This window comes from Neovison vison, chromosome 1 (genome assembly GCF_020171115.1).
Source record: "Neovison vison isolate M4711 chromosome 1, ASM_NN_V1, whole genome shotgun sequence".
Taxonomy (NCBI): domain Eukaryota; kingdom Metazoa; phylum Chordata; class Mammalia; order Carnivora; family Mustelidae; genus Neogale; species Neogale vison.
The window spans coordinates 209,613,887-209,639,039 of NC_058091.1; the positions used below are offsets into that span (position 1 = coordinate 209,613,887).

The 25,153-nt window shown below is 37.5% G+C and overlaps 1 protein-coding gene and 1 pseudogene across 2 annotated transcripts in view; both read right to left on the bottom strand.

The window, feature by feature from the left end:
- The window catches only part of ATG10 (autophagy related 10), a 237,446-nt gene that overhangs the window by 113,415 nt on the left and 98,878 nt on the right, over nucleotides 1-25,153 (bottom strand). The window lies entirely within an intron of this gene.
- LOC122917979 lies at nucleotides 23,220-23,705 on the bottom strand (annotated as a pseudogene).

Here is a 25,153-nt window from a genome sequence, read left to right on the forward strand (position 1 = left end):
ATCATCTGCAAAGAGTGATAGTTTGACTTCTTCTTTGCTGATTTGGATGCCTTTAATTTCCTTTTGTTGTCTGATTGCTGAGGCTAGGACTTCTAGTACTTTGTTGAATAGCAGTGGTGATAATGGACATCCCTGCCGTGTTCCTGACCTTAGCAGAAAGGCTTTCAGTTTTTCTCCATTGAGAATGATATTTGCGGTGGGTTTTTCATAGATGGCTTTGATGATATTGAGGTATGTGCCCTCTATCCCTAAACTTTGAAGAGTTTTGATCAGGAAGGGATGCTGTACTTTGTCAAATGCTTTTTCAGCATCTATTGAGAGTATCATATGGTTCTTGTTCTTTCTTTTATTGATGTGTTGTATCACATTGACTGATTTGCGGATGTTGAACCAACCTTGCAGCCCTGGAATAAATCCCACTTGGTCGTGGTGAATAATCCTTTTAATGTACTATTGAATCCTACTGGCTAGTATTTTGGTGAGAATTTTCGCATCTGTGTTCATCAAGGATATTGGTCTATAGCTCTCTCTTTTTTTTTTTTTTTTAAGATTTTATTTTATTGATTTGAGAGAGAGAGACAGTGAGAGAGAGAATGAGCGAGGAGAAGGTCAGAGAGCGAAGCAGACTCCCCATGGAGCTGGGAGCCTGATGTGGGACTCGATCCCGGGACTCCAGGATCACGCCCTGAGCCGGAGGCAGTCGTCCAACCAACTGCGCCACCCAGCTCTCTTTTTTGATGGGATCCTTGTCTGGTTTGGGGATCAAGGTTATGTTGGCCTCATAAAATGAGTTTGGAAGTTTTCCTTCCATTTCTATTTTTTGGAACAGTTTCAAGAGAATAGGAATTAATTCTTCTTTAAATGTTTGGTAGAATATCCCTGGGAAGCCGTCTGGCCCTGGGCTTTTGTTTGGAGATTTTAAATGACTGTTTCAATCTCCTTACTGGTTATGGGTCTGTTCAGGCTTTCTATTTCTTCCTGGTTCAGTTGTGGTAGTTTATATGTTTCTAGGAATGCATCCATTTCTTCCAGATTGTCAAATTTGTTGGCGTAGAGTTGCTCATAGTATGTTCTTATAATAGTTTGTATTTTTTTGGTGTTAGTTGTGATCTCTCCTCTTTCATTCATGATTTTATTTATTTGGGTCCTTTCTCTTTTCTTTTTGATAAGTCTGGCCAGGGGTTTATCAATTTTATTAATTCTTTCAAAGAACCAGCTCCTAGTTTCGTTGATTTGTTCTATTGTTTTTTTGGTTTCTATTTCATTGATTTCTGCTCTGATCTTTATGATTTCGCTTCTCCTGCTGGGCTTAGGGTTTCTTTCTTGTTCTTTCTCCAGCTCCTTTAGGTGTAGGGTTAGGTTATGAACCTGAGACCTTTCTTGTTTCTTGAGAAAGGCTTGTACCACTATATATTTTCCTCTCAGGACTGCCTTTGTTGTGTCCCACAGATTTTGAACCGTTGTGTTTTCATTATCACTTGTTTCCATGATTTTTTTCAATTCTTCTTTAATTTCCTGGTTGACCCATTCATTCTTTAGAGGGATGCTGTTTAGTCTCCATGTATTTGGGGTCTTTCCAAACTTCCTCTTGTGGTTGAGTTCTAGCTTCAGAGCATTGTGGTCTGAAAATATGCAGGGAATGATCCCAATCTTTTGATACCGGTTGAGTCCTGATTTAGGACTTTTTAGTCCTGATTTAGTCCTGATTTTAGGACTGATTACGGCCTTTATTTCCTTGTTGATCTTTTGCTTGGATGATCTGTCCATTTCAGTGAGGGGAGTGTTAAAGTCCCCTACTATTATTGTATTATTGTTGATGTGTTTCTTTGATTTTGTTATTAATTGGTTTATATAGTTGGCTGCTCCCACGTTGGGGGCATAGATATTTAAAATTGTTAGATCTTCTTGTTGGACAGACCCTTTGAGTATGATATAGTGTCCTTCCTCATCTCTTATTATAGTCTTTGGCTTAAAATCTAATTGATCTGATATAAGGATTGGCACTCCTGCTTTCTTCTGATGTCCATTAGCATGGTAAATTCTTTTCCACCCCCTCACTTTAAATCTGGAGGTGTCTTCGGGCCTAAAATGAGATTCTTAGAGGCAACATATAGATGGGTTTTGGTTTTTTATCCATTCTGATACCCTGTGTCTTTTGATTGGGGCATTTAGCCCATTAACATTCAGGGTAACTATTGAGAGATATGAATTTAGTGCCATTCTATTGCCTGTAAGGTGACTGTTACTGTATATTGTCTCTGTTCCTTTCTGATCTACCACTTGTAGGCTCTCTCTTTGCTTTGAGGACCCCTTTCAATATTTCCTGTAGAGCTGGATTGGTGTTTGCAAATTCTTTCAGTTTTCATTTGTCCTGGAAGCTTTTAATCTCTCCTTCTATTTTCAATGATAGCCTAGCTGGATATAGTATTCTTGGCTGCATGTTTTTCTCGTTTAGTGCTCTGAAAATATCATGCCAGCTCTTTCTGGCCTGCCAGGTCTCTGTGGATAAGTCAGCTGCCAATATAATATTTTTACCATTGTATGTTACAAACTTCTTTTCCCGGGCTGCTTTCAGGATTTTCTCTTTGTCACTAAGGCTTGTAAATTTTACTATTAGGTGACGAGGTGTGGGCCTATTCTTATTGATTTTGAGAGGCGTTCTCTGAACCTCCTGAATTTTGATGCTCGTTCCCTTTGCCATATTGGGGAAATTCTCCCCAATAATTCTCTCCAGCATACCTTCTGCTCCCCTCTCTCTTTCTTCTTCTGGAATCCCAATTATTCTAATGTTGTTTCGTCTTATGGTGTCACTTATCTCTCGAATTTTCCCCTCGTGGTCCAGTAGCTGTTTGTCCCTCTTTTGCTCAGCTTCTTTATTCTCTGTCATTTGGTCTTCTATATCACTAATTCTTTCTTCTGCCTCATTTATCCTAGCAGTGAGAGCCTCCATTTTTGATTGCACCTCATTAATAGCTTTTTTGATTTCAACTTGGTTAGATTTTAGTTCTTTTATTTCTCCAGAAAGGGCTTTTATATCTCCCGAGAGGGTTTCTCTAATATCTTCCATGCCTTTTTCGAGCCTGGCTAGAACCTTGAGAATTGTCATTCTGAACTCTAGATCTGACATATTACCAATGTCTGTATTGATTAGGTCCCTAGCCTTCGGTACTGCCTCTTGTTTTGTTTTTTTTGTTTTTTTTTTGTGGTGAATTTTTCTGCCTTGTCATTTTGTCCAGAGAAGAGTATATGAAGGAGCAAGTAAAATACTATAAGGGTGGCAACAACCCCAGGAAAATATGCTTTTTTTTTTTTTTTTTTTAAAGATTTTATTTATTTATTTGAGAGAGAGACAGTGAGAGAGAGCACCAAACCAGAAGAGATCCCAAATCGTGAGGGGGGAGAAAGGGGATAAAAAGAGGTTCAAAAAGAAAGAAAGGAAAAAAAAAAACCCACAAAAGAAAAGAATTTAAAAAAGAAAATAAAGAAAAGTATAAAAAAGAATAAATATATATATTAGATAAACTAGTTAAAAACATTAAAAAGGAAAAGGTTAAAAGTTAAAAAAAATTTAGCAAAGAAGAATAAAAATGAAAAAGAAAAAAATTACTTTAACTGCAAGACTAAAAAATCACCAGGAGAAAGCCACGAGTTCCGTGCTTTGCTTTCTCCTCCTCTGGAATTCTGCTGCTCTCCTTGGTATTGAAACCGCACTCCTTGGTAGGTGAACTTGGTCTTGGCTGGATTTCTCGTTGATCTTCTGGGGGAGGGGCCTGGTGTAGTGATTCTCAAGTGTCTCTGCCCCAGGCGGAATTGCACCGCCCTTACCAGGGGCTGAGCTGAGTAATCCACTCGGCTTTGCTTTCAGGAGCTTTTGTTCCCTGAGCGCTTTCCGTAGAGTTCCCGAGGACGGGAATACAAATGGCGGCCTCCTGGTCTCCGGCCTGGAGGAGCCGAGGGCCCGGGGCCCCACTCCTCAGTGCGCCCTCAGAGAACAGCGCTCAGTAACTCTCGTCTGCCTGACCTCCAGCCGTGCTCCGAGCCTGCAACCGGTTCAAGGTAACCATGAGCTGTGAGCTTACTGTTGGCTCTGTCTCTGCAGCCAGCTTTCTTGCTCCAATACCCGCAAGCTCTGAGACACTCAGACACCCCCGATCCTTCTGTGACCCTGCGGGACCTGAGGCCACGTTGACCCCGCGTGGGCTTCGCCCTGGTGTAGCCTCTGGAGTGATGTCCCTCAGCGGAACAGACTTTCAAAAGTTTTGATTTTGTGCTCCGTTGCTCCGCCGCTTGCTGGGAGCCGGCCCCTCCCCCCGGGGTCTATCTTCCCGTCGCTTTGGATTCACTTCTCCGCCAGTCCTACCTTTCAGAAAGTGGTTGTTTTTCTCTTTCTAGAATTGCTGTTCTTCTTCTCTTCGATCTGCTGATGGATTTGCAGGTGTTTGCAATCTTTAGATAAGCTATCTAGCTGATCTCCTGCTAGCTGAAGTATTCTCAGCCTGCTGCTTCTCCGCCATCTTGACTCCTCCCCTCACCATTCATGTCTTAGTTAAAGGTATTAAAATTCATCCAGAAGAGTTGTGGTATTTATTAAAAATTTACATTTGGGGGGCACCTGGGGGGCTCAGTGGGTTAAGCTGCTGCCTTCGGCTCAGGTCATGATCTCAGGGTCCTGGGATCGAGTCCCGTATCGGGCTCTCTGCTCAGCGGGGAGCCTGCTTCCCTCTCTCTCTCTCCCTGCCTCTCCATCTACTTGTGATTTCTCTCTGTCAAATAAATAAATAAAATCTTAAAAAAAAAAAAATTTACATTTGGAAATAAAAATGTACTGAATTCATGAAGCTAGTCAGCGGTCAATAATTATTAATTAAATTATTATGACCAGATACAATGCAAGGTGCTATGGAATAGAGACAAAAGCAAGAAAGACAAAGGCCCTTCCCTCAGAAAGATTAGTTCAGTGGAGAAAACATCCATTAAATAGTTACAAGTATAATTAACTTTTCACATTAATTATAATTGTAAAGACAAAGGAAAAAATAATCAGTCCAATCACCCAAAGCAGAGAAGTTGAAGATATCTTCAGTAATTTTTTTTTCCCTTCACACTCAATTTCTAATTAGTGCCCCAATCTTATAAGTTCCATCTCTGAAACCCTTCTGATTTCTATCTTCCTCTCCATCATTACTATCTTGCTCATTTCAGGGCTTCATCATCTATTTCCTTTAACTGGCCTCTCTGACTACAACCTTTCCTCTTTATGTTCCAGTCATTACACTGTTACCTTTCTACAGTATTGCTGTAATGGTATCACAGCCTTCTTGAAAACAATTTATAAGTCCTATTGAGTATAAAGTATAAAGCTCCAGACCCGTGGTTTTCATGGTTTTCCCTGTCCAGCCTTCAGTTGCCTTTCCAAACTTATCGTATCCCTCTCAATCCCTTGCACCCTGGTTTTTAGCCATATCACAACTGCGGTCTCTCAGAACTTCCTTTTCAAATACTCAACCTCAGAAAAATAAAACTGGCTGGAAAGCATTGAATTCCTCGTTCAAGTTAGGATTCTAGAGGCCTGGCAAAATCATGCCAGGTAAACTCCCTTTTCTTGATGCAACAGGTCAAGGAGAGGGATAGTTACTAAAAACAGTGTACTTTGAAAGACCCAGGTAAGACTAACAGTACACAGCTCAAAGTCAGGTCAGTTACCTAAAATGAACACAATGCCCTCCAAGATATGAAGAATAAAACCAGATAGGACAAAGGTTGTTCAACAAAAGATATCTGGAACAGACAATGGGAAAATGAAACCAGAAGTATTAAGTTTAAAGCTAAGGATAGAGAATATCAATGGATTTTACAAAATCTGGTTCTCACAGTTGCCAATATGAATACTAGCAATTTTTTCTTCAGGATTCCTCTCCATGAAAACTGTTTGTCACCCAACCCCATTCTGTTTCCTAGCTGATCCTTTTCTCCATAATATTCCCAGAGTCTTTTGCATATACTTCCATTATATCAGCATACTCAATCACAATTAGTTGCTTACAGGTCTGTTTACTCAGCTAAAATATGAACAGCAAGAGGTAAGAACTGTGTCTTATTCATCCTTTCATCCTCAATGGTAAGACGTAGTAAGTTTGTTAAATTAATGAATATGATGAATTATGAGTGAACAAATGAGGATAGTAGTCTTAATTTAATGGTACCTAATTAAGTACAAATATTTCCTATTAAACTTAGAAACTGAGTTCAGGAGCTTGTTGCTTTTGATTGTAGAATAATGTGGAAAGAGGAGGAGAAAAATACTTTTTCTTGGCTTTAAAGAATTCAGAAGTGCGAGTCAAAAAGATATATTCGCATAGCTCAAGAAAGGCGCACCTAAATAACAGTTAGAAAATTATCACGATGTCAATGCCGTTCAATAACATCTTGTTTTGTTTTGCTCTGAAATAGTTATGTCCTACTGAGGTAATAGTATAACACACACATTCTACTTACTGGTTTATTCCTAAGCACTAATGGCTTTGTTGCCGAAGCCATCCTCTTTCCAACATTCCTAGCATGAAATGTAAAACAAAAACACTTATGATATACATATAAAATGTATGCCATGTGGCCATTCATCTACTGATCAGAGAAATTCTTGCTTACTAATAGCCCTGATACTAGAAATATAAGTGCAAATACAATTCATAAATTATGTTTCATAAAATAAATTTCATTTTATAAATAAATAAAACTATTTTTCTCTACTTCAACTAATAACCAATTTAACCAAATATGTGTGTCATTTGAATAATTGTAACTATTACCTACTTATCTCAAAATCCTCTCGAGAGCATACAAAATAAAATTTTATAATCTTTATGGCACATAATTCAATGCCAACTACCCTTTGGAAATATAATATGAATTTGATAACACTTAGAAATAAATGAGTTGATTGATGACCTCAATAGCCCCTGAAAAATTATTTTATATTAAAGAATTATTTCATATTAAATAAAATTATTTTATATTAAAGAAATAGAGATTATCAGGTATAATGGAACAAGAATTTCACAATGAAGAATAACAATATGACTATGTCAAGTTAGCAAACCTGTCCTCAGACTACAAAGCCTATCTCCCACCAATAATTAGCAGTCAGCACCCTTATTTTCTACACAAACTATGCTCTCAGTCTTTTGGCTGGTCCCATCATGTATTTATGCCAAATCTCTTAGGGAATTTGACCTTGCTTTTTCCTCTCTTGAATCCACAACTGCTACTGCTCCTCTGGTTTCCCTCCCAAGCTGTTATCTGTATGTAACCTTCAGATCTGGATCCTATAACATGCCAACCTGAACCAACTCGCCATGAAAGACTACTCTCTGCCGACCTATGTGCCCTCCTCTACTACCAAATTTGGCCTTACGTACCCAAGAGGGAAATGTGCAAGATAACTTGTCAAGGGTCACCGAGCAGGTGGGATGGAGAACCATGTGTCTAAACTGTGATACAGTGTGCTGTCATAGAAAATCAATTGAACTCAGACCTGAAGGACTGATTTGAATACTAACTCTGCCTTTAATGGCTGAGGAAATGAACTTGGACAAAAGGTTGAACTATATGACATAAAAGGAGCTCTCCCAATTCAATACTGTTTACCATGAAAACTTTTCATCACATACAAAAGTATAAAACCATTTAAATGTCCTTCAGCTAGCTCTAAACTGTGAACATCAGCCAATCTTATTCCATCCACTCCCCAACGAATACATTTTTCCCCTAAAGCAAACTCTGAGTATCGACATTCCATCTGAAAACTTCATTGTTATATATTAATAACACAAACCGATCACTATTACTACACCTAACAAAGGTAACAAAAATTCCATAAAATCACCTAATGCCCAAGCTGTGTTTAAATTTCCTAGACTGAACACCAAAAACCAAACAATCTAAACAAAAAATAGGCAGAGGACTTGAACAGACATTCTTCCAAAGATGGCCAACAAACACATGAAAAGATACTCAGTATCACTTATCATCAGCGATACACAAATCAAAACTACAATAAAAAAAAAAGAGATATCCCCTTCCACCTGTCAGAATGGCTAAAATCAAAAAGACAAGAAAAAAAAAAAAAGACAAGAAATAACAACTGTGGTGAAGACGCAGAAAAAAAGGAAATCTCATTCACTGCTGGAGGTACAGCTTCTGTGGAAACAGTACAGATGTTTCTCAAAAAATTAAAATACAGAAATACCAGATGATTAAACAATTCCACTACTGGGTATTTACCCAAAGAAAATGAAAACACCTATTTGAAAGGCTATATGAACCCCCATGTTTACTACAGCATTATTTATGATAGCGAAGTTAAGGAAGCAACCCAAGTGTCCATCAGAATACAAATTGATAAGAAAGATGTTACACACACACACACACACACACAGAGGCATATTATGCAGCCATGCAAAAAGATGTGATTGTGCTAGGCACAGCTACATGGACAGATCTAGAGAGTATTGTGCTAAATGAAGTAAGTCAGACTGAAGAAGACAAATACCATATGATTTCATTTACCTGTGGAATCTCAACAAAACAAATGAATAAATTAAAAACAGAATCAGATTTATAAAGAACAAATTGATGGCTGGCAGAGGGGAAGGGGAGAAAGATGATGGGCAAAATGGATAGAGAGAGGGAGATACAGGCTTCTACCTATAGAATGAATAAGTCACGGGAATAAACGGCACAGCATAGAGTATACAGTCACTGATGCTATAACAGGCTTGTATGGTGACAGATGGCCGCTACACTTGTGGTGAGCACAGCATAATGTATAAACTTGTCGAACTGCTATGTCGTATACCTAAAACTGATGTAAAACTGCATGTCAACTCTATTCAACTAAATAAAAAATCCTAGATTGTCACAAAATTGTCTTCTAAATTTTTTACAGTTTGTTTTTCCTAAACAGGATCCAACTAAGTGCAATGCATTTTATAACATTTCCTATTAGATAATAATGGACAGAGACTTTAATAGGCATTAAACTTTATACTTATTAATTTCTGTGATTTGGTATGAAACTGAGGACTTTACTCCATTCAACACAAACCTTCAGACCTATATTTTTCCATGTAATAGGCACTAGCCCTGTGTGATTACTTACATCAATTAAAATTATGTAACATTAAAAATTCGGTTTCTCAGTCATACTAACCACATTTCAAGTGCCCAAGAGCCACATGTGGCTAGTGGCTACCATACTGGATGGCAAAGATCCAGAATATTTCTCCTATTGGTAAGTGAATAGTCATATGATACACATTTTACATCATTGCAGGACATTGTATTGGGTCATGCTGTTCTAGAGTCTAAAGAGAAGAAATACTTATGCACCAATCCAACCATCTCTCACTTTACAGAACTTAGAAACAAGTCTTACTGTAAACCTAACGTATAGAATCCCTGAGGGCTCAGGAGAGCCATCCAAAACCAACTAGATTGTTTCTGGTCCAGGATCCTTAGATGTGGTTTCCCAAAAAGACTGACAAGCACAACACAAGCTACAAATGGCCTACGCCCTCGAGGTTTATTTGTAACTTGTTTTGTACTTAAAACCATTTTCTTCAGGTTCCCAGGCTACCCTGAAAATCCCAATTAACTCAAAACATGGCTGAAATTTTATACAATGAATAGTAGGGGGGAAAAGACTATTATTGCTATTGTGCACTAGCCAGGAAACCAAATAATTACGCATAATATAATTTCTGTATGTAAAAGTGCTCTTCAGGGTAGAGAAGGAGAGAAAAGAGTGTCATTAGAAACATTTCCATTTCTTCCACAGTGAGAAGGTAGTAATGTTGGAAGACATTTTATTTGGGAAGAGCCCTCCCCAGGCTGAGGCAAAACAGACGGCCATATACGTGGTATATCTGTAAATTAACCATTATAAATAAAAATCACACTTTCCAACAAAGGTAATGCCTTATAACCTATTTTAACTAAGCAAAATAAGGGCTTTGCCTGATTATTCCCTCCTATATCACTCTCAAAAGAAAATTTCATATCATATAGGGTTGGTGCAGCTCTTTCAAATCTTAACAAGGATAGAAATCATAGACTAAAAAGATTAGATTTGACATTATTTTTTTAATTATCTATGCCAAAAAACACCGCAAATCACGTTAGAATACAAAAAGCTAGGCAAAATACTGTTAATATCCACCACAAAGTGCTACTATCCTTCAAAAATAAGGAATCTCAAACCAGTAAGCGAGTACCTTAACAGCAAAATGGACAAAGAATAAGTAACTTATTAAAGAAGAAATACAAATGGCTAAATAAACAGAAACATTTTCTAACTCCACTGAGAAACCCAGAAATTTATTCAAAACAGATACCTTTTTTATTCCTATCAAACAAGGAAAAAATGTAATTTTAATTGGTAAACTCGTAACTCTAGCACTCACTCTTAGAGACTTGCTAGAGAGAACAAAACTATTGGCACCTCTAAGGTACAGCCAGTGTCTTTCTCAGCCCCCAAGAGAGAATGAATATAATGCACTCAAAGTAAGTCCTCACCCCCATTAAAAATGCAAAATGCATCACATAAATGCAAAATAGCATTCTCAATAGTTATGCTGGAAAATTTTATTAAGGGAATGGGCATGAAAAACTAAAAAACTTTACTTTTTATGTAGTATTGCTTTATCTCTATTATATTTCACATTAAGGCATTTTAAAGCCTTTTTAGTCTGCTAGTCTGCATCTTCTCTGCAATGCTTCTTGGCATTGACTCATTAAGTATTCTTCATCTGATTCAAGGCAAAATATGCTTCTGATCAAATATGCACTCACATGCTCTTTGGCAAGCTACAAACCAAATTAGAAAAATCATAAATCTGGTGCTAAATGTTCTGGAGGGATGGTATATGCTATACCTTCCTTATCAGAAAAGCACACATATGGATTGCAATATGTCAACAAGCCGCGTCTGTGACTCTTCTCACTGCTAATTTTAAAAATCATAGAAAGATCAATAAAATAAACCATATTACTATATTTGGATTAATAACTAAAAAACCTATCTCCTTACTTCTCAAATGAAAATCCTTCAAAATTACTTTGAAAGACACTTGAAATGTACTTGAAATGTACATTTTAATAACTATATCTGCATAAAGTTAAAAATAAATACGTTTGGTATCCCAAGGCTGGTACCAATTTTAATATCACTAACCGCTTATACATATGGTTCTCCAAAGAAAGTTTGCTGTTAAATAGGCTACAAAATCATACTGTCACTTTGAATATGCCCCTTCGTTTAAGAAAACCTTCAGTTTCCCTATTTATATCAACAAAATGACATAACAAAAATGATCGTCACTAACCTTTACCCATATAAGCAAATGTGCATATTCATGCCAGTCTTGTCATTTCACATGAAAATCATTTTAAAAGTTCTTTAATAATTATAGCATTTGTGTCCAATAAACCAGGTACAAAGTAAACAAAATTCCTTGCAGTTCTTAAGGTCTAAAACTATGAATTTGTATATGACCATCTAGTAAAAGAAACAAAGATTGAATTTAGCAAAATGAGGCTTAGGTATACCATTACCCTATAAAAGAATAAACCTTTCTATTTAAATAGTAAAATGCATTAATCAAAATTCTACTATATATAAGACTAAATATCAAAAATTGCTTTAAAAAATCTAAAACAATCTACTATCATTAAAGTATCTATACAAAAGATTCTAAAAATTTCAAATATATTTCATAAAAGAATGGCTATCAAACACCAATTTGAGAAAGCTCGTTACAATTATTACCTAGCAAGTATTTATTTCAGGAACAGTACATACATAGTTCTGAGCAATGCACTATGAAGAGCAGAAAGATGTATAAGATATCCTTCTTGGACTTATCAAGGAAAAAACAATCTAACACCAAGGATAAGACATAAACATCTTAGAATGGAATTTCACAGCTTGAGGGATGTTCAAGCCTATGTAATCCAATATATGTAACTACTCCTGAAAACTCTTGTGTTCCAAAGAGGAAAATGTCTTTCTGATTTCTTAAATGTTCACCTTTATAGGAGGCCCTGGGTGGCTCAGTCGGGTTATGCATCCGACTCTTGATTTTGGCTAAGGTCATGATCTCAGGGTTGTGAGTTGGAGCTCCCCAATGGACGCCACACTCAGCGGAATCAGCTTGAGATTCTCTCCCTCTGCCCCTCCCCCAATTTGTACACATATGCATGCATGCTCTCTCCCTCTGCCTAAAATAAATACATAAATCTTTTTCTAAAAGTTCACTGCTATGTCTACATAAAATGATTGTCTTGTCTTCTCCTGAATTATTCCACTTTTAAAATGACTCTACATACCCTTTACACACTTTTCTTTTGCAGTATTGATTTTATCCTGAATAAAACATACATACACATACAACAAACATCCACCATCCATTATTTGTTACAACTATTTTACCTACTATAATTTTTCCTTTAACATGATTCATATTTTGCTGTTGGTTTTTGTTTCCTTTTTTTTTCTTTCAATGCAAAAAAAAAACCAAAAACAAAAACAAAAAACTACAGACCATTTCTCCAGGGTTTCTTTTTTCTTTTTTTAAAAATTTTATTTATTTACTTATTTGAGAGAGAGCACACACACACATGATGGGGGGTGGGCAGCGGGAGAGGTTGGCGGGGAAGAAGCAGAGGCAGTGGGAAAAGGGAGAAAAAAATCTGAAGCAGACTCTGTACTGAGTGTGGAGCCCAACACAGGGCTAGGTCCATGATCAAGATCTGAGATAAAACAAAGAGTCAGACAACCAACTGAACCACCCAGATGCCCCTTCTTCACGGTTTCTATCTTGAGGCCATTCTTAGAAAGTTACAGGGTCACCAGTGTTTTCACTTACAAGTTGTATGCATTCATTCAAAGTTTTTAATTATTCAATCCACCTAGGATTTTATTCTTGGGCATATTTTGAAATAAAATTTCAATTTAATCTATTTTCACATGCTTATAGCATTAAAATTGGATAAAGGATGCAAAGAAAATTTTTTTAAAGGGAAGAGAAAAGAGAAGAAAAGAAAAAATGGGAATCACACAAAACCAAGAACAGTTAAGGTAGCATCAGATTTCTCTACAGCAACTTTCAACACCAGAGGACAATTGGCCAGTGTTTGTAGAGTTCTGAAGGAAAGAAACTAGGTCCCAAGAGCAGACTGCCTGACCAAGATAACAGCATAGGATAAATATAACAAAGGCATTCTCAACATGAAACAGCCACTATGACACATTCATAGAGAATTTACTTAATGATGGAAGTGAGACAACTAAAATAAAAGTAAAAATTAAAATTCAAGGGTGGGGGCGCCTAGGTGGCTCAGTGGGTTAAAGCCTCTGCCTTCGGCTCAGGTCATGATCCCAGAGTCCTGGGATTGAGCCCCACATTGGGCTCTCTGCTCAGCAGGGAGCCTGCTTCCTCCTCTCTTTCTGCCTGCTTCTCTGCCTACTTGTGATCTCTCTCTGGCAAATAAATAAATAAAATCTTTTAAAAAAAAAAAATTCAAGGGTGAAAAAGCCAAGGTAAAAAAAACCAAAAAACATAGTGAGTACTGAACTCCAGTTAATTATATTCCAGTTAAATACAGAACTAGAATTAAACAAGTATAGACCTTAATTACAAACAATATGAATGCTATGAAGCTCAAACTGGTAAAAATAATGCATAATGAACAAAAATAGGGAGAGGACAAGAAGGTGGAGTATATATGTACATCATTCAAAACAGATCACATATAAGGTCTGAACAGAAATTTGCATCTGAAAATCATGAATCTAACATCATTTCCCAAAATCTTTTTAAGGGTCTTCCAAAATGTATACTATTTGTAGTGAAGTGCCTATTTGGAAGTTCTACATTTCTTTTGGGTACCTTTTAGTTTCCTTTGCTTTTTATCCATTTAAGTAAAAATACATTTTAATCCTTTAGAAAGAAGAGAAAAGGGAGGGAGGAGGAAGTAGAAAAGGAAGGAAGGTGTATTTCTGGCTATCTAATGTATTATGGTGGTTATCTGAGGGGTAATTTTTAAATTTCTTCTATGTATTTTAATTTTTTATAATGAACTTATTATACAAAGATAGCAGTGATTTTTTTTCTCTGTTACCAAAAATCAAATTAAAAGTAGACATAAAATAAAGATAAATAATCAAGGTTACAAGGGATTGTACATCTTTTGGAAACTATAGAAATAAGTTTGACCTACAAACAACACACATGGATATCAAGGTCATAGTTCATAGATCTTGAGCCAAGATCCTCTGGGATCTAACTTCTCATAAACAGAGTTGTGAGGCAAAAGTCTATTTTGTTTTTAGGACACAAACTAAAGTTCTGTGCATATTTAGGAAGTCTGATGCTCCTGAGTAAACTAATCCAGTGACCTCTGCTCAGCTCCCGTCTTCAACTGTCCCCCGCAACAGCTGACTCTACGAGGACACCCTCCTTTCACATAAACAGAGGCTTCAGTGCCTTGCACACAGCAGCAATGCAAATATTGTTGAGTGACGAATGGGACATTCTCCTGACTGCTCGCATCTCTGTCAGTGTCTCTGCAGGCTTCTGCCCACGCTTCTTCTTTCCCTACCGGCCCACACACAGGCATCCCCCAAGGGCGGTTCTCATTTCACTCCTCTTCTCAGTCTCATTTCCCTGAATTATCTCATCCATTCTCAAAACTCTAGCTCTGGCTTCTCTTCTGACTCCAAACCTAAAATGGGAAGTATATGCTAGACATCTTCACAAAGATGCCCTCCAGCATCCTGAATTTGACATGCCGAAGTTGAATTAGCTTCCACCTGCCCCTCCCCCCCCGGCCTATCTCTCTCCCTCTTGATATCTTTAATGCAGGCAGGGGCAACGCATTTGGCTTCCTGGTCACAGAGAATGAGAACCTGGGAGTTGTCTTCAACTCCTTTCTTGTCCTTGTATCTACTCCTTTTATACCTCCATAATGTGTCTCACACACATTCCATCCTTCCTGCCCACACTGACAACATCTAACACAAAAGCAGACACTGATGAAAACAAGAGCAGGTCTGGACTCAAAAGACCTAGAATTTGAGCACCAGCTTTGCCCTGAATTTGCTTTGAGACCTTGTACACATTGCCTAACATATTTTTAGTACAAATCTTTAAATCACAGGATAACTCTAAAGGACACATATATACATATATATATAGTTTAGGAACAGTATTTTTGTATATACCGTATGTGTGTGAATACACACACATCCTCACATAAGTGTCTATATAAATGCACGCGAACATGTATGATGTGTATACAAATAGAAGACATTATTATCTAGGCTGTTACAATTTCTCATATTATCTTAGACAAAAATGTTTAATTTTAGGGGCACCTGGGTGGCTCAGTCATTTGAGCATCCGACTCCTGACTTTGGCTCAGGTCATGATCTCAAGGTCTTGAGATTGAGCCCTGAGCCCGGTTCTGTGCTGAGCATGGAGCCTGCTTAAGATCTCTCTCTTCCTCTCTCTCCCCTGCCCTCCACTTATAAGCATCCGCTTGCCTTCTCTCTCTCAAAAATAATTTTTTAAAAGTGCTTAATTTTAATATCTCAGTTCTCTGGGTAACCTTTTACCCTGAATGAAGGATTACTTTATTAAAACACCATTTTTTCCCCCTTTTAATGGTCTGCAGCTTGTTCTTCTTTGCCAAAAGAATAAAACCAAAACTCCTAAGCATGGATTTCAAAGTGCTCCTTTATCTGACCCCAACTTAGCTTTCTGACCTCATCTGCTACTACATACCCTCTATCACCCATGTTCTATCAAAGCACAGCCCTATAATTTCCTTTCCCCAAATACACCCTGCATTTATACTGTTTCCTCCAGGCTAGAATTTCCATTTAGGAGACCTCTCTTTCAAAGTCCAATTCAAATATCACCTTCTCAATAATACCTCCGCTGATCCTCATCAAGGTAGGTGGCCCATATTTTACCGGTAAATAGAAGGATCTTTACAATTCCGTCTTCAACTAGATTATAAATTCCTGAAGGGGCACCTGGTTGGCTCAGTCGTTAAGTGTCTGCCTTCAGCTCAGGTCATGATCCCAAAGTCCGTCCTGGGATGGAGCCCTGAATTGGGCTCCCTGCTCAGCAGGAGGCCTGTTTCTCCCTCTCCACTGCCTGCTGTTCCCTTTGCTTGTGTTCTTTCTCTGCCTCTGTCAAATAAATAAATAAAATCTTAAAAAAAAAAAAATTCCTTAAGGACTGAGACAACGGTGTATTCACCTTTGACTCTGTGACTTGTGAAGTCTAATACACAGTATATTACACATTTAACGATCATGTGGAGAATGAAATTGCACAAAAGGCTCTTTTAAGTCTTTTAATTTCAAAGAAGAATTAGAAGCATATAAAAAGTCAGAACTACATTATATGGTGAAAATGTATAACCAATAACTAGGTGTAGGTAGCTTTTTAAATGAAAATGGTGGAAAAAAGTTTCAACTACATTATTAAGCTTCAAGCTAAACAAAAATATTGTTTGGTGCTCCCTCTGCTGGCTTTGCAGCAGCAAGTTAGGAATGTTGAACAATAACACTACAAAGAAGTAAATATAGATTCAGCTCATCTGCTCCATGCATATACCTCCTACAAATAACCAGAGTTGAAATTTTTAATTGAGTTCATTTGGAAATAACCCTATCTGCAAAAGAGTTGGTCTAACAAAATTGTTTATAAAGAGACAAAACTCATGTTGCAATTTCAGTGGTAATAACTACTGTCAGAATTCCCATTTATACCTTTTTTTTTGTTTGTTTTTAGTTAAACCATCTATTTTATATATAAGCAATTTTAAATTTTAAATTTTAGCTAAAATCTACTGAGAAACAAAGTAGGATGAGATCTTTTGTTTCCAAATTAATCTATAGTTTTTAAAAACCTATGAGGAACATAAGAGGTTAAATTCTCTCTGTGTTTCTAAACAGAGTTATTCTGAGTACCCTGAAGGCATTTAATTCCAAAACAGGAAGCCACATAGAGGAACACTTGGTTACACTAATGTTATGCAGATCTTTTGGAACACACTTTCCTAAACACTTGCTGAAAGAACCTTTTCTATACTGCACGCTATCACATGAAGTTGGAGAAGGGTCCCACTGATACCATAGTGCACTTACTGCTCAAATTGCCCTTTATTACTTCTCCGTTTTCCTCCACTTTTCTTACTTTAAATGGTCTTCTGCTTGCTTATAGAAAGAGTAGTAAGAAAGTCAGGTTGGGTCAGGGAATGTTTATTCACACAACACACTCCAGTTGTTTTGGCATGTATGTACATAAGAGCTATGACAGGACTTAGTGGAGTTAATTTTTTTTTTTTTTTTGGTGTTACTATTTCTGGTGCTTTTTTTGTTTGTTTGTTTGTTTGTATGTTTTTAACAAATAATGTACTATTTGCTTCAGGGGTACAGGTCTGTGAATCATCAGTCTTAAAAAATTTACAGCACTCACCATAGCACATACCCTCCCCAGTGTCCATCACCTAGCCACCCCATCCCTCCCACCCCGCTCCCTTCCAGCAACCCTCAGTTTAAGATATATATATATATCTTATATATATATATATATATATATATATATATATATATATAACTGATATCTCAGAAAGATTAACCAGAGACCAGCAGAGACGTCACTGTTAAAGGTTTGTGTCTTTTCTCATAAATTCGTGTTTTCTGTGCTTTCAAGTGTACTAAAAATATCTTAAATCTAAAACATGTTAGATGAGATCTTACCTTTGTCGATGAACAAAGAACAATGGTAAACCATAGGTAAATGGGCAAGAGCGGTGGATTTATGTAATTAAGTGGCATAGATGCTGGAGTTAACTCTTGTTACTAAGCAAATCTCTTAACAGGGTAGGTTCCATTTCTCAACCTTACAGACTACTAGTGATCAGTAAGATGTTATCTATGATTCTGTGACTAAACAGATGAACTAGATCCTAGGTCCACTTTAAGTTACAAGTATAAGACAGAAAAAAAAAAAAGTGAGTGCATTTTTCATATGTCATTTGATTTCACATGCCATTTCAATACCATCCATGTTTAAAAAGCACTCTTTCTCTTAGTTCCTATCCTAGTTTATATTAAGTTATGTTTTAAAGAAAGTAAATGATCACCAAGCAATTATCCTTCTGTGTTGGAAATTAAGGTTTCATGCACATTCTTGATTATTTGTAAAACTGAAATGCAGTAATATTAAAAGCAGTAATATGAAAAGTCTAGTCAGAAGAAGCCAAATAGAAAAAAGAGTCAATATATTTGGATCTGCTTATGGTTACTTTCAAAGAATTTATAAAAATATTTATTCTATTCTTAACATTTAGGCAGTAAGAATTTTGTTGAAATCAGCTTGAGAATGTCAATATAGTATTTTTAATCTATTCTGCAGAGTTTGGAATTCATTTTTCCTTAAGAAATTGTCATGTGTCGGGGCACCTGGGTGGCTCAGTCAGTTAAGCATTTGTCTCCAGCTCAGGTCACGAGCTCAGGGTCCTGGGATGAAGCCCTGTGTCTGGCTACCTGCTCAGTGGAGAGTCTGCTTCCCCCTCTGCCTCTGCCCTACCCCCACTCATGCTCTCTCTGTCTCTCTCTCTCAAATAAATAAATAAAAATTTTAAGAAGGAAAGCAGGGAGGGACGGAGGGAGAGAAGGAGAAAGGAAGGAAGGAAGGAAGGAAGGAATCGTTATGTGAACAAGAACAAGGGTTCTAAAGCCACGACCATGTGCCACTGACAACATTCTTCTGCTGGGATTCACAACATTTACCCCCACCCTCCCTGTGACTGCTGAGATGAGAGACTAGTTGGTGACTAGGTGCCTCCCTGTTAGGGCCACAGGACAATAGCGGCCAGGCAAAGGAGGAAGCAGAAGGTCAGAGCACAGAGGATATTCACAGGCTCACCATGACTCTGTCATCCAATGCATGGCAACCTCTGAAATGCTGAGCTGCTGTCTTTTGAGCAGGGCTGTCAAAACATTAGATTTGTTTTTGGAAATTCAGCTCATGAATACGTCCTCTAACGTTCAGAGGGCATCCTCACTGAAATGTACAATCACATATATGACTGTAGCGAAGAAACCCTTACATCCCAAAAGATTTAACAGCAATTCATCACACAGTGATTCACTTCACTTTAAATTATTGAATGCTCTATTCAGAAATGATACAACAAGGTTTCAGAGCTGTAAATTAGCTGGCAGTTAGACAATATCTAAAAAAGGCATTCTGAAGTATGGAAAAAATATTCAGAATATGTGATTCATTTTCATTTAACATAATATATATCCAATATTGAATGAACACAGGAAAGTTATGATGTGGTTTGTTGTAAAATGAAAGTAGTATCCAATAAAAGTTATGCTTTTTTTCATTCCTTATGGTAATCCATTTACCCTATTAGCCAATACCAGTACAGTAAAGTACTGAGCAATTTCTGAAAGCCTCTGTAGAGAAAATTTCATTTCTGAATGAAATTACTGATATTTTCTGAGAAAATGTCAAGGAAGGCCATTTATCAGGCTTCAGCTGTGTTTATGTCATTAAATGCAAGTGTCTGACATCAAATGCTGACATTATTACATGTTCATCATAATAACTCAGTCCTTTCTAGACTCTGTGATACAGTATGAACTGACAACAATCAACTCATGTTATGTCACGTTTATTTCAAAACACTTACCTCAATAAACACTAGACATTTTGAAATAAAAATACATATAAACAAATATAAATTTATATTCCAGATGATTTCCCCCTAGGAAATAATAAGAAGAAGAGATCTTAGTGATGGTCATTCAGTATAATTTCACATAGAACTTCAACGACAAGGCTTAAGTTCTGTGTCCTTTAAGAACAGCATGTCTCGAAAGGTGTACTTCCTTAGACCCTTGTCTAAAAGTTAATTAAAGAAAATAATGATGTTGGGGTGCCCGGTAGCTCAGTGGGTTAAAGCCTCTGCCTTCAGCTCAGGTCATGATCCAAGGGTCTTGAGATCAAGCCCCGCATCAGGCTCTCTGCTCAGCAGGAAGTCTGCTTCCTCCTCTCTCTCTGCCTGCCTGTGATCTCTGTCTGTCAAATAAATAAATAAAATCTTTAAAAAAAGAAAAGAAAAGAAAAGAATGATGTTTAAGAAAAAGCTGTAAGTTTTATTTATATTTTTAAAAGATTCTATTTACTTATTTGAGATGGGGTGGGTGGTAGCAGGGGGAGGAGGAGCAGAGGGAGAAGGACAAGCAGACTCTGAGCTGAGCACAGAGCCTGACACCAGACTCAATTTCACAACCGCAAGATAATGACCTGAGCTGGAATCAAGAGTTGGATGCTCAACAGACTGAAGAACCCAGGTGCCTCAGAACTATTAGCTTTAAACTGTTATAACTTTATTTTATTTATTGCCTTTAGTTAATCTCAATATGGCAGCCAAAAACTAGTATAGTATCTGGCCAACTGACATCACTACTTAGTTTAACCTCAAAATCAAATGTTAAATCAGTTTCCTGATTATTATCCAGAAAAACAGATTCCATGTATTTAATTTTTTTTTTTAAAGATTTTACTTATTTATTTGTCAGAGAGAGAACACACGCAGGCAGAGTGGCAGGCAGAGGCAGAGAGAGAAGCAGGCTCCCTGTTGGACAAAGAGCCCGATGCAGACCTCGATCCAGGATCCTGGGATCATGACCTGAGCCAAAGGCAGCAACTTAACAGACTGAGACACCCAGGTGTCCCCATGTATTTAATTTTTTATATTGACATTTTGTAACTGTTCAAAGTTGGATGCAAAACCAACAGAAAATATTTTAGTATTATCTAAAAACACTGTTATTTATTTATTTTTAAGATTTTATTTATTTGAGAGAGAGCGAGCACAAGAGGGGATAAGGGCAGAGGGAGAGGGAGAGAGAGAATCCCAAGCCGACTCCCTGCTTAGCAGGAAGCCCCACGCAGGGCTGGATCTCACCCTGAGGTCATGACCTATGCTGAAACCAAAAGTCAGATGCTTAACTGACTGAGCCAGCCAGGCGCACCCTTTTGCATCTGTCTTATTATATTCTATAATATGCTTTTAGAAGGATTTCAGCTCATGATCTCAGTGAGATGCAACCCCGTGCTGGACTACCTGCTCAGTGGGGAGTCTGTCTGGGATTCTCTCTCTTTCTCTGTCCTTTCCCCCATTTGTGCACTCTCTCTCTCAAATAAATAAATCTTTAAAAATTAAAAAAAAAAAAGAAAGACACTAAAGAATATATAGTATGTGACATATTTATATAAGATTAAAAGAGAAGAGGCAAAGGCACCTGGCTGGGTTACTCGGTGAATATTATGACTCCTGATCTCGGGGTTATAAGTTTGACCCCCATGTTGGGTGTAGAAACTATTTAAAAATAGAAACTTTAAACAAACAAACAAACACAAAGAAACAAGAGGGAAAATAATTCTAAGTGTAGAAATCAGATTAGGATAACCATTGGAGAGTAAGTAGTGACTGAGAGCCTCAGAGGGGTCCTATGGTTCTGGTAATGTTCTGTTTCTTTATCTGGATATTGGATACATGGGTGTAATTGCTTTGTGAATGCTCACTGAGCTTAAAAACAACAACAACAAAAAAAAAAAAAACCTGTAGGCAGAAGCAATGGGAGAGCCAGTGAAGACCACCTAAGGCGTGCATACATGGACTGTAATTTAATCTGGACTTCTAAAGGAAAGATAAGTCTTTCAGGGAGGAGGGAGAGAGGTGGAAAGCAGGACAAGAGAGGGAAGCTGAGAAATGGATCTATCAACATACTAAAGAAACGTGGTAGAAAAAGAAAAATAAAGAGGCAGTCAGGTTTATGAGAGAGTGAACCTCAATCTCATAAGCACAGTGTGAGAAAGCTCAACTGAGAGGTTCATGGGATAAGGGCTGGGACTATGGGCTCACTGGGGTCCCTGTTATATTAGGACCTCATTTTAGAATGCAAAGAGAATCATAATTGTTTATCTCTATGTACCAGATACTGTGCTAAAAGTTTTACAAAGAAATTATTTTACATTTTACTAGACCGTGGATACAGAAAGAGCCCAGAAGATGTTTATTGAATTTGATTACCATAATCCTTACATAATAGGTATTATTATCCTTGTCTGCAGATAAAGAATCTGAAGCCTGATGAGTTATTTGTGCAAAGTTTTTAAAAATGCAAGTGGTGGAAAGGTTCAAACCTTTTTTTTGTTCAGGAGGAGTTGGGAAGAAAGAAAAAAGAGGCAAAAGTACTCAATCCCTCCATTTAAATTTAATACTTCTCATGATCTTTAGAAGGTATACCGCAAGTCAGTTCAACATAGTACGTATCATATTAGTTAAGGATTTCAACCTAGGATCAAGATAGGACCCCTCAAATGAAAACTTTTCAAACTGTGTGTGAGAAAGGACCTACAAGCCTACAAGGAGGAAGACCAAGCCCTGGGATCTAACAGTTGCTTCCAGAAAGCTAAGCTGCCCATGTATTAAGCAAGGGCATCAGTTACACACTGTTGGGAAAGACAGCCTCCCTAAGAGCTCCCCACAAATCTGTCCTTTTTTGCCTTTCATCATACCATATGGACTACAGGTTGAAGCAAAATGCTTTCCAGAATTGTTCTCTGTAACTAAAAAGAGTAAATACAGATACAAATGTACCAATACATGAAGATACAAACACAGGTATAAATAATAAAAACTATGCCTTGAAAATGTGTATAGGCCAAGTGTGGTCAATATTTTTATATTTTGGAAAATTCATTTAAGTCTCTAAAAGAGCACAATTTAATAATGTTTACCATTGTATTCTTAATAATACCTGGCTTTCTTATTTGGAATCTTGTTTCTTTTTCTTTTTCACTAGGCAAAGAACTTTATTAACCTTGTTGCAAACTTTCTTCCCAGGCTTCTTCGGCATGCTTAACTGCAAAAAATGAATTGTGTGTAAGCAAAAACTGAAAAGAGCTGCAGTGTCCAAAGGGCTTGGGCTTAAAGATATTAGAGATCTACATTTTATCAGATCCATGAACAAAATTTTAAAAAGCAGTCATACTATAAAATAGCATCTCCCAAAAACTTCTTCAGGTTTTATCTTCTTCAGAAGTTAACTCAGTTCAGTTTGCTTCCTTCTTGGAAGCATCCTCTGAGTTCTCCACAAGATCTGGAACTTCATCCTCCTCCTCCTCTCCAGTAGCAAGTAGGGCTTTCCCAACCACAGATTGTTTGGGCTGGGCTCCAGCCAGTCTCCTTCAACTGGTCAGACTCTCTGCACTGAGTTGGTTTAAGACCCTGGGTAGCATTTCTGTCAGCTGCTTTGTCTCAGCGTGGCCTGTAATGGTGAGAAGTGTTTGCTGCCAGCGATGCCTGAACTTTGGGGTTGTTAAAGCAGATCACTGTTCCTTAGGTTTGTGAACATACTCACTTCTTCAGTAACGAGATATTGTTTACCCCTAACTTTTTAAGGAGAACTGAAGTTTGTTATCATTTGCTGTAGCCGTTCTATGAACCACCTTCTTTCCGCGAGCAGTTCTTTCCCCACCAGTGCTCACTTGGGCTTACAGTTTGGTGAGTTTTTCCTGGTTCATAATAGTTCCTTTCATCTTGTTGAAACAGAAATGGGACCACATTGAGAACTAGGGTTGGTGCTCAGGGGGTCCCCAGCAGACCAGCTGAGATTAGGTGCACAAGTAAAACGGGGATGTAAAATGGCAGCTAAAGGCAAAGTTTCTTTTTTATATGACATTTTTCTTATTTGGCAAGCAATAGATTTTCTCCTTCTGTTCCTAATGGAGTCGGCATCCAATAACTATTATGTCTAGGTTTTTAATATCATCTGTGTCAACAAGAATGAGCATAGGTCTACAGGTAGTACTAAAGCATTTTCAGTCTACCTCCAACAGACTTATGGTGTGGGCAGTGTACTATAGTTTAAAATTACAAAACTCCTAACTTCAATATGTTAGATCTCTTTAATTATAGAATTGTAAATACAAGTCAAAAACACATACCACATCAACATCTTAATATTTTCTGAAGAAATTCTCATAAACACCAAAAGAAAATAAAAATCTATCATAAAATGACTGAAGCTATATACATTTCATATGCCACAAATATTAAAATGTGTCTGTCTTATAGTGAATGAAATTTGGTTCAACCAATTGATCAATAATACTTCCTGAAGCAAATTAATAAGAAAATTCATAAGGCCCCAAACTTCAATATCGGAAGGATTGCTAAGTGTGCAAAGTCCACACTTATGTCCACAGAACACCATTTCACTAGTGCCTTCCATTAACAGAAAATGCCAGGACGCCAGGTGGTTCAGTTGGTTAAGTGGCTGCCTTCTGCTCTGGTCATGATCCCAAGGTCCTAGGATGGAGTCCCACATGGGGCTCTGTGCTCAGCAAACAGCCTGCTTCTCCTTCTGCCTGCCATTCCTCCTGCTTGTGCTCTCTCTCTCTCTCTGACAAATAAATAAATAAATAAATAAAATCTTGAACAAAAAAGAAAAGAAAATGCTAGCTTCTGAAAAACATGAAAAGACTTGTCTACAAAGTACTCACTTTAAGGAACATTTGTCATTATTGATATGTAATAAGTAGAAGTCTAATCTTACCAAAATCTCTTTTTATAAGAAAAGATAATCAAACTAAAACTCAGCATGGCCTGTGTACACATATATTGAAATAGTCTTGACACATAGTACTGAAGGAACTATATCTATCATGTCTCCCCCTAAGATGTCCCTGATAGGCAATTTTCTTTTCTTTTTTTTTTTTTAAGATTTTATTTATTTATTTGAGAGAGAGAGAGAGAGAGCATGAGAGGGGAGAAGGTCAGAGGGAGAAGCAGACTCCCCAAGGAGCTGGGAGCCTGATGAGGGACTTGATCCCAGGATTCCAGGATCATGACCTGAGCCAAAGGCAGTTGCCCAACCAACTGAGCTACCCTGGCACCCCTGATAGGCAATTTTCTAGTTGTAACAATAGTTACATCAGTTTCTCTAAAAAAGCCCATTCAACTTGGGGCACATAAAGCTATTAGG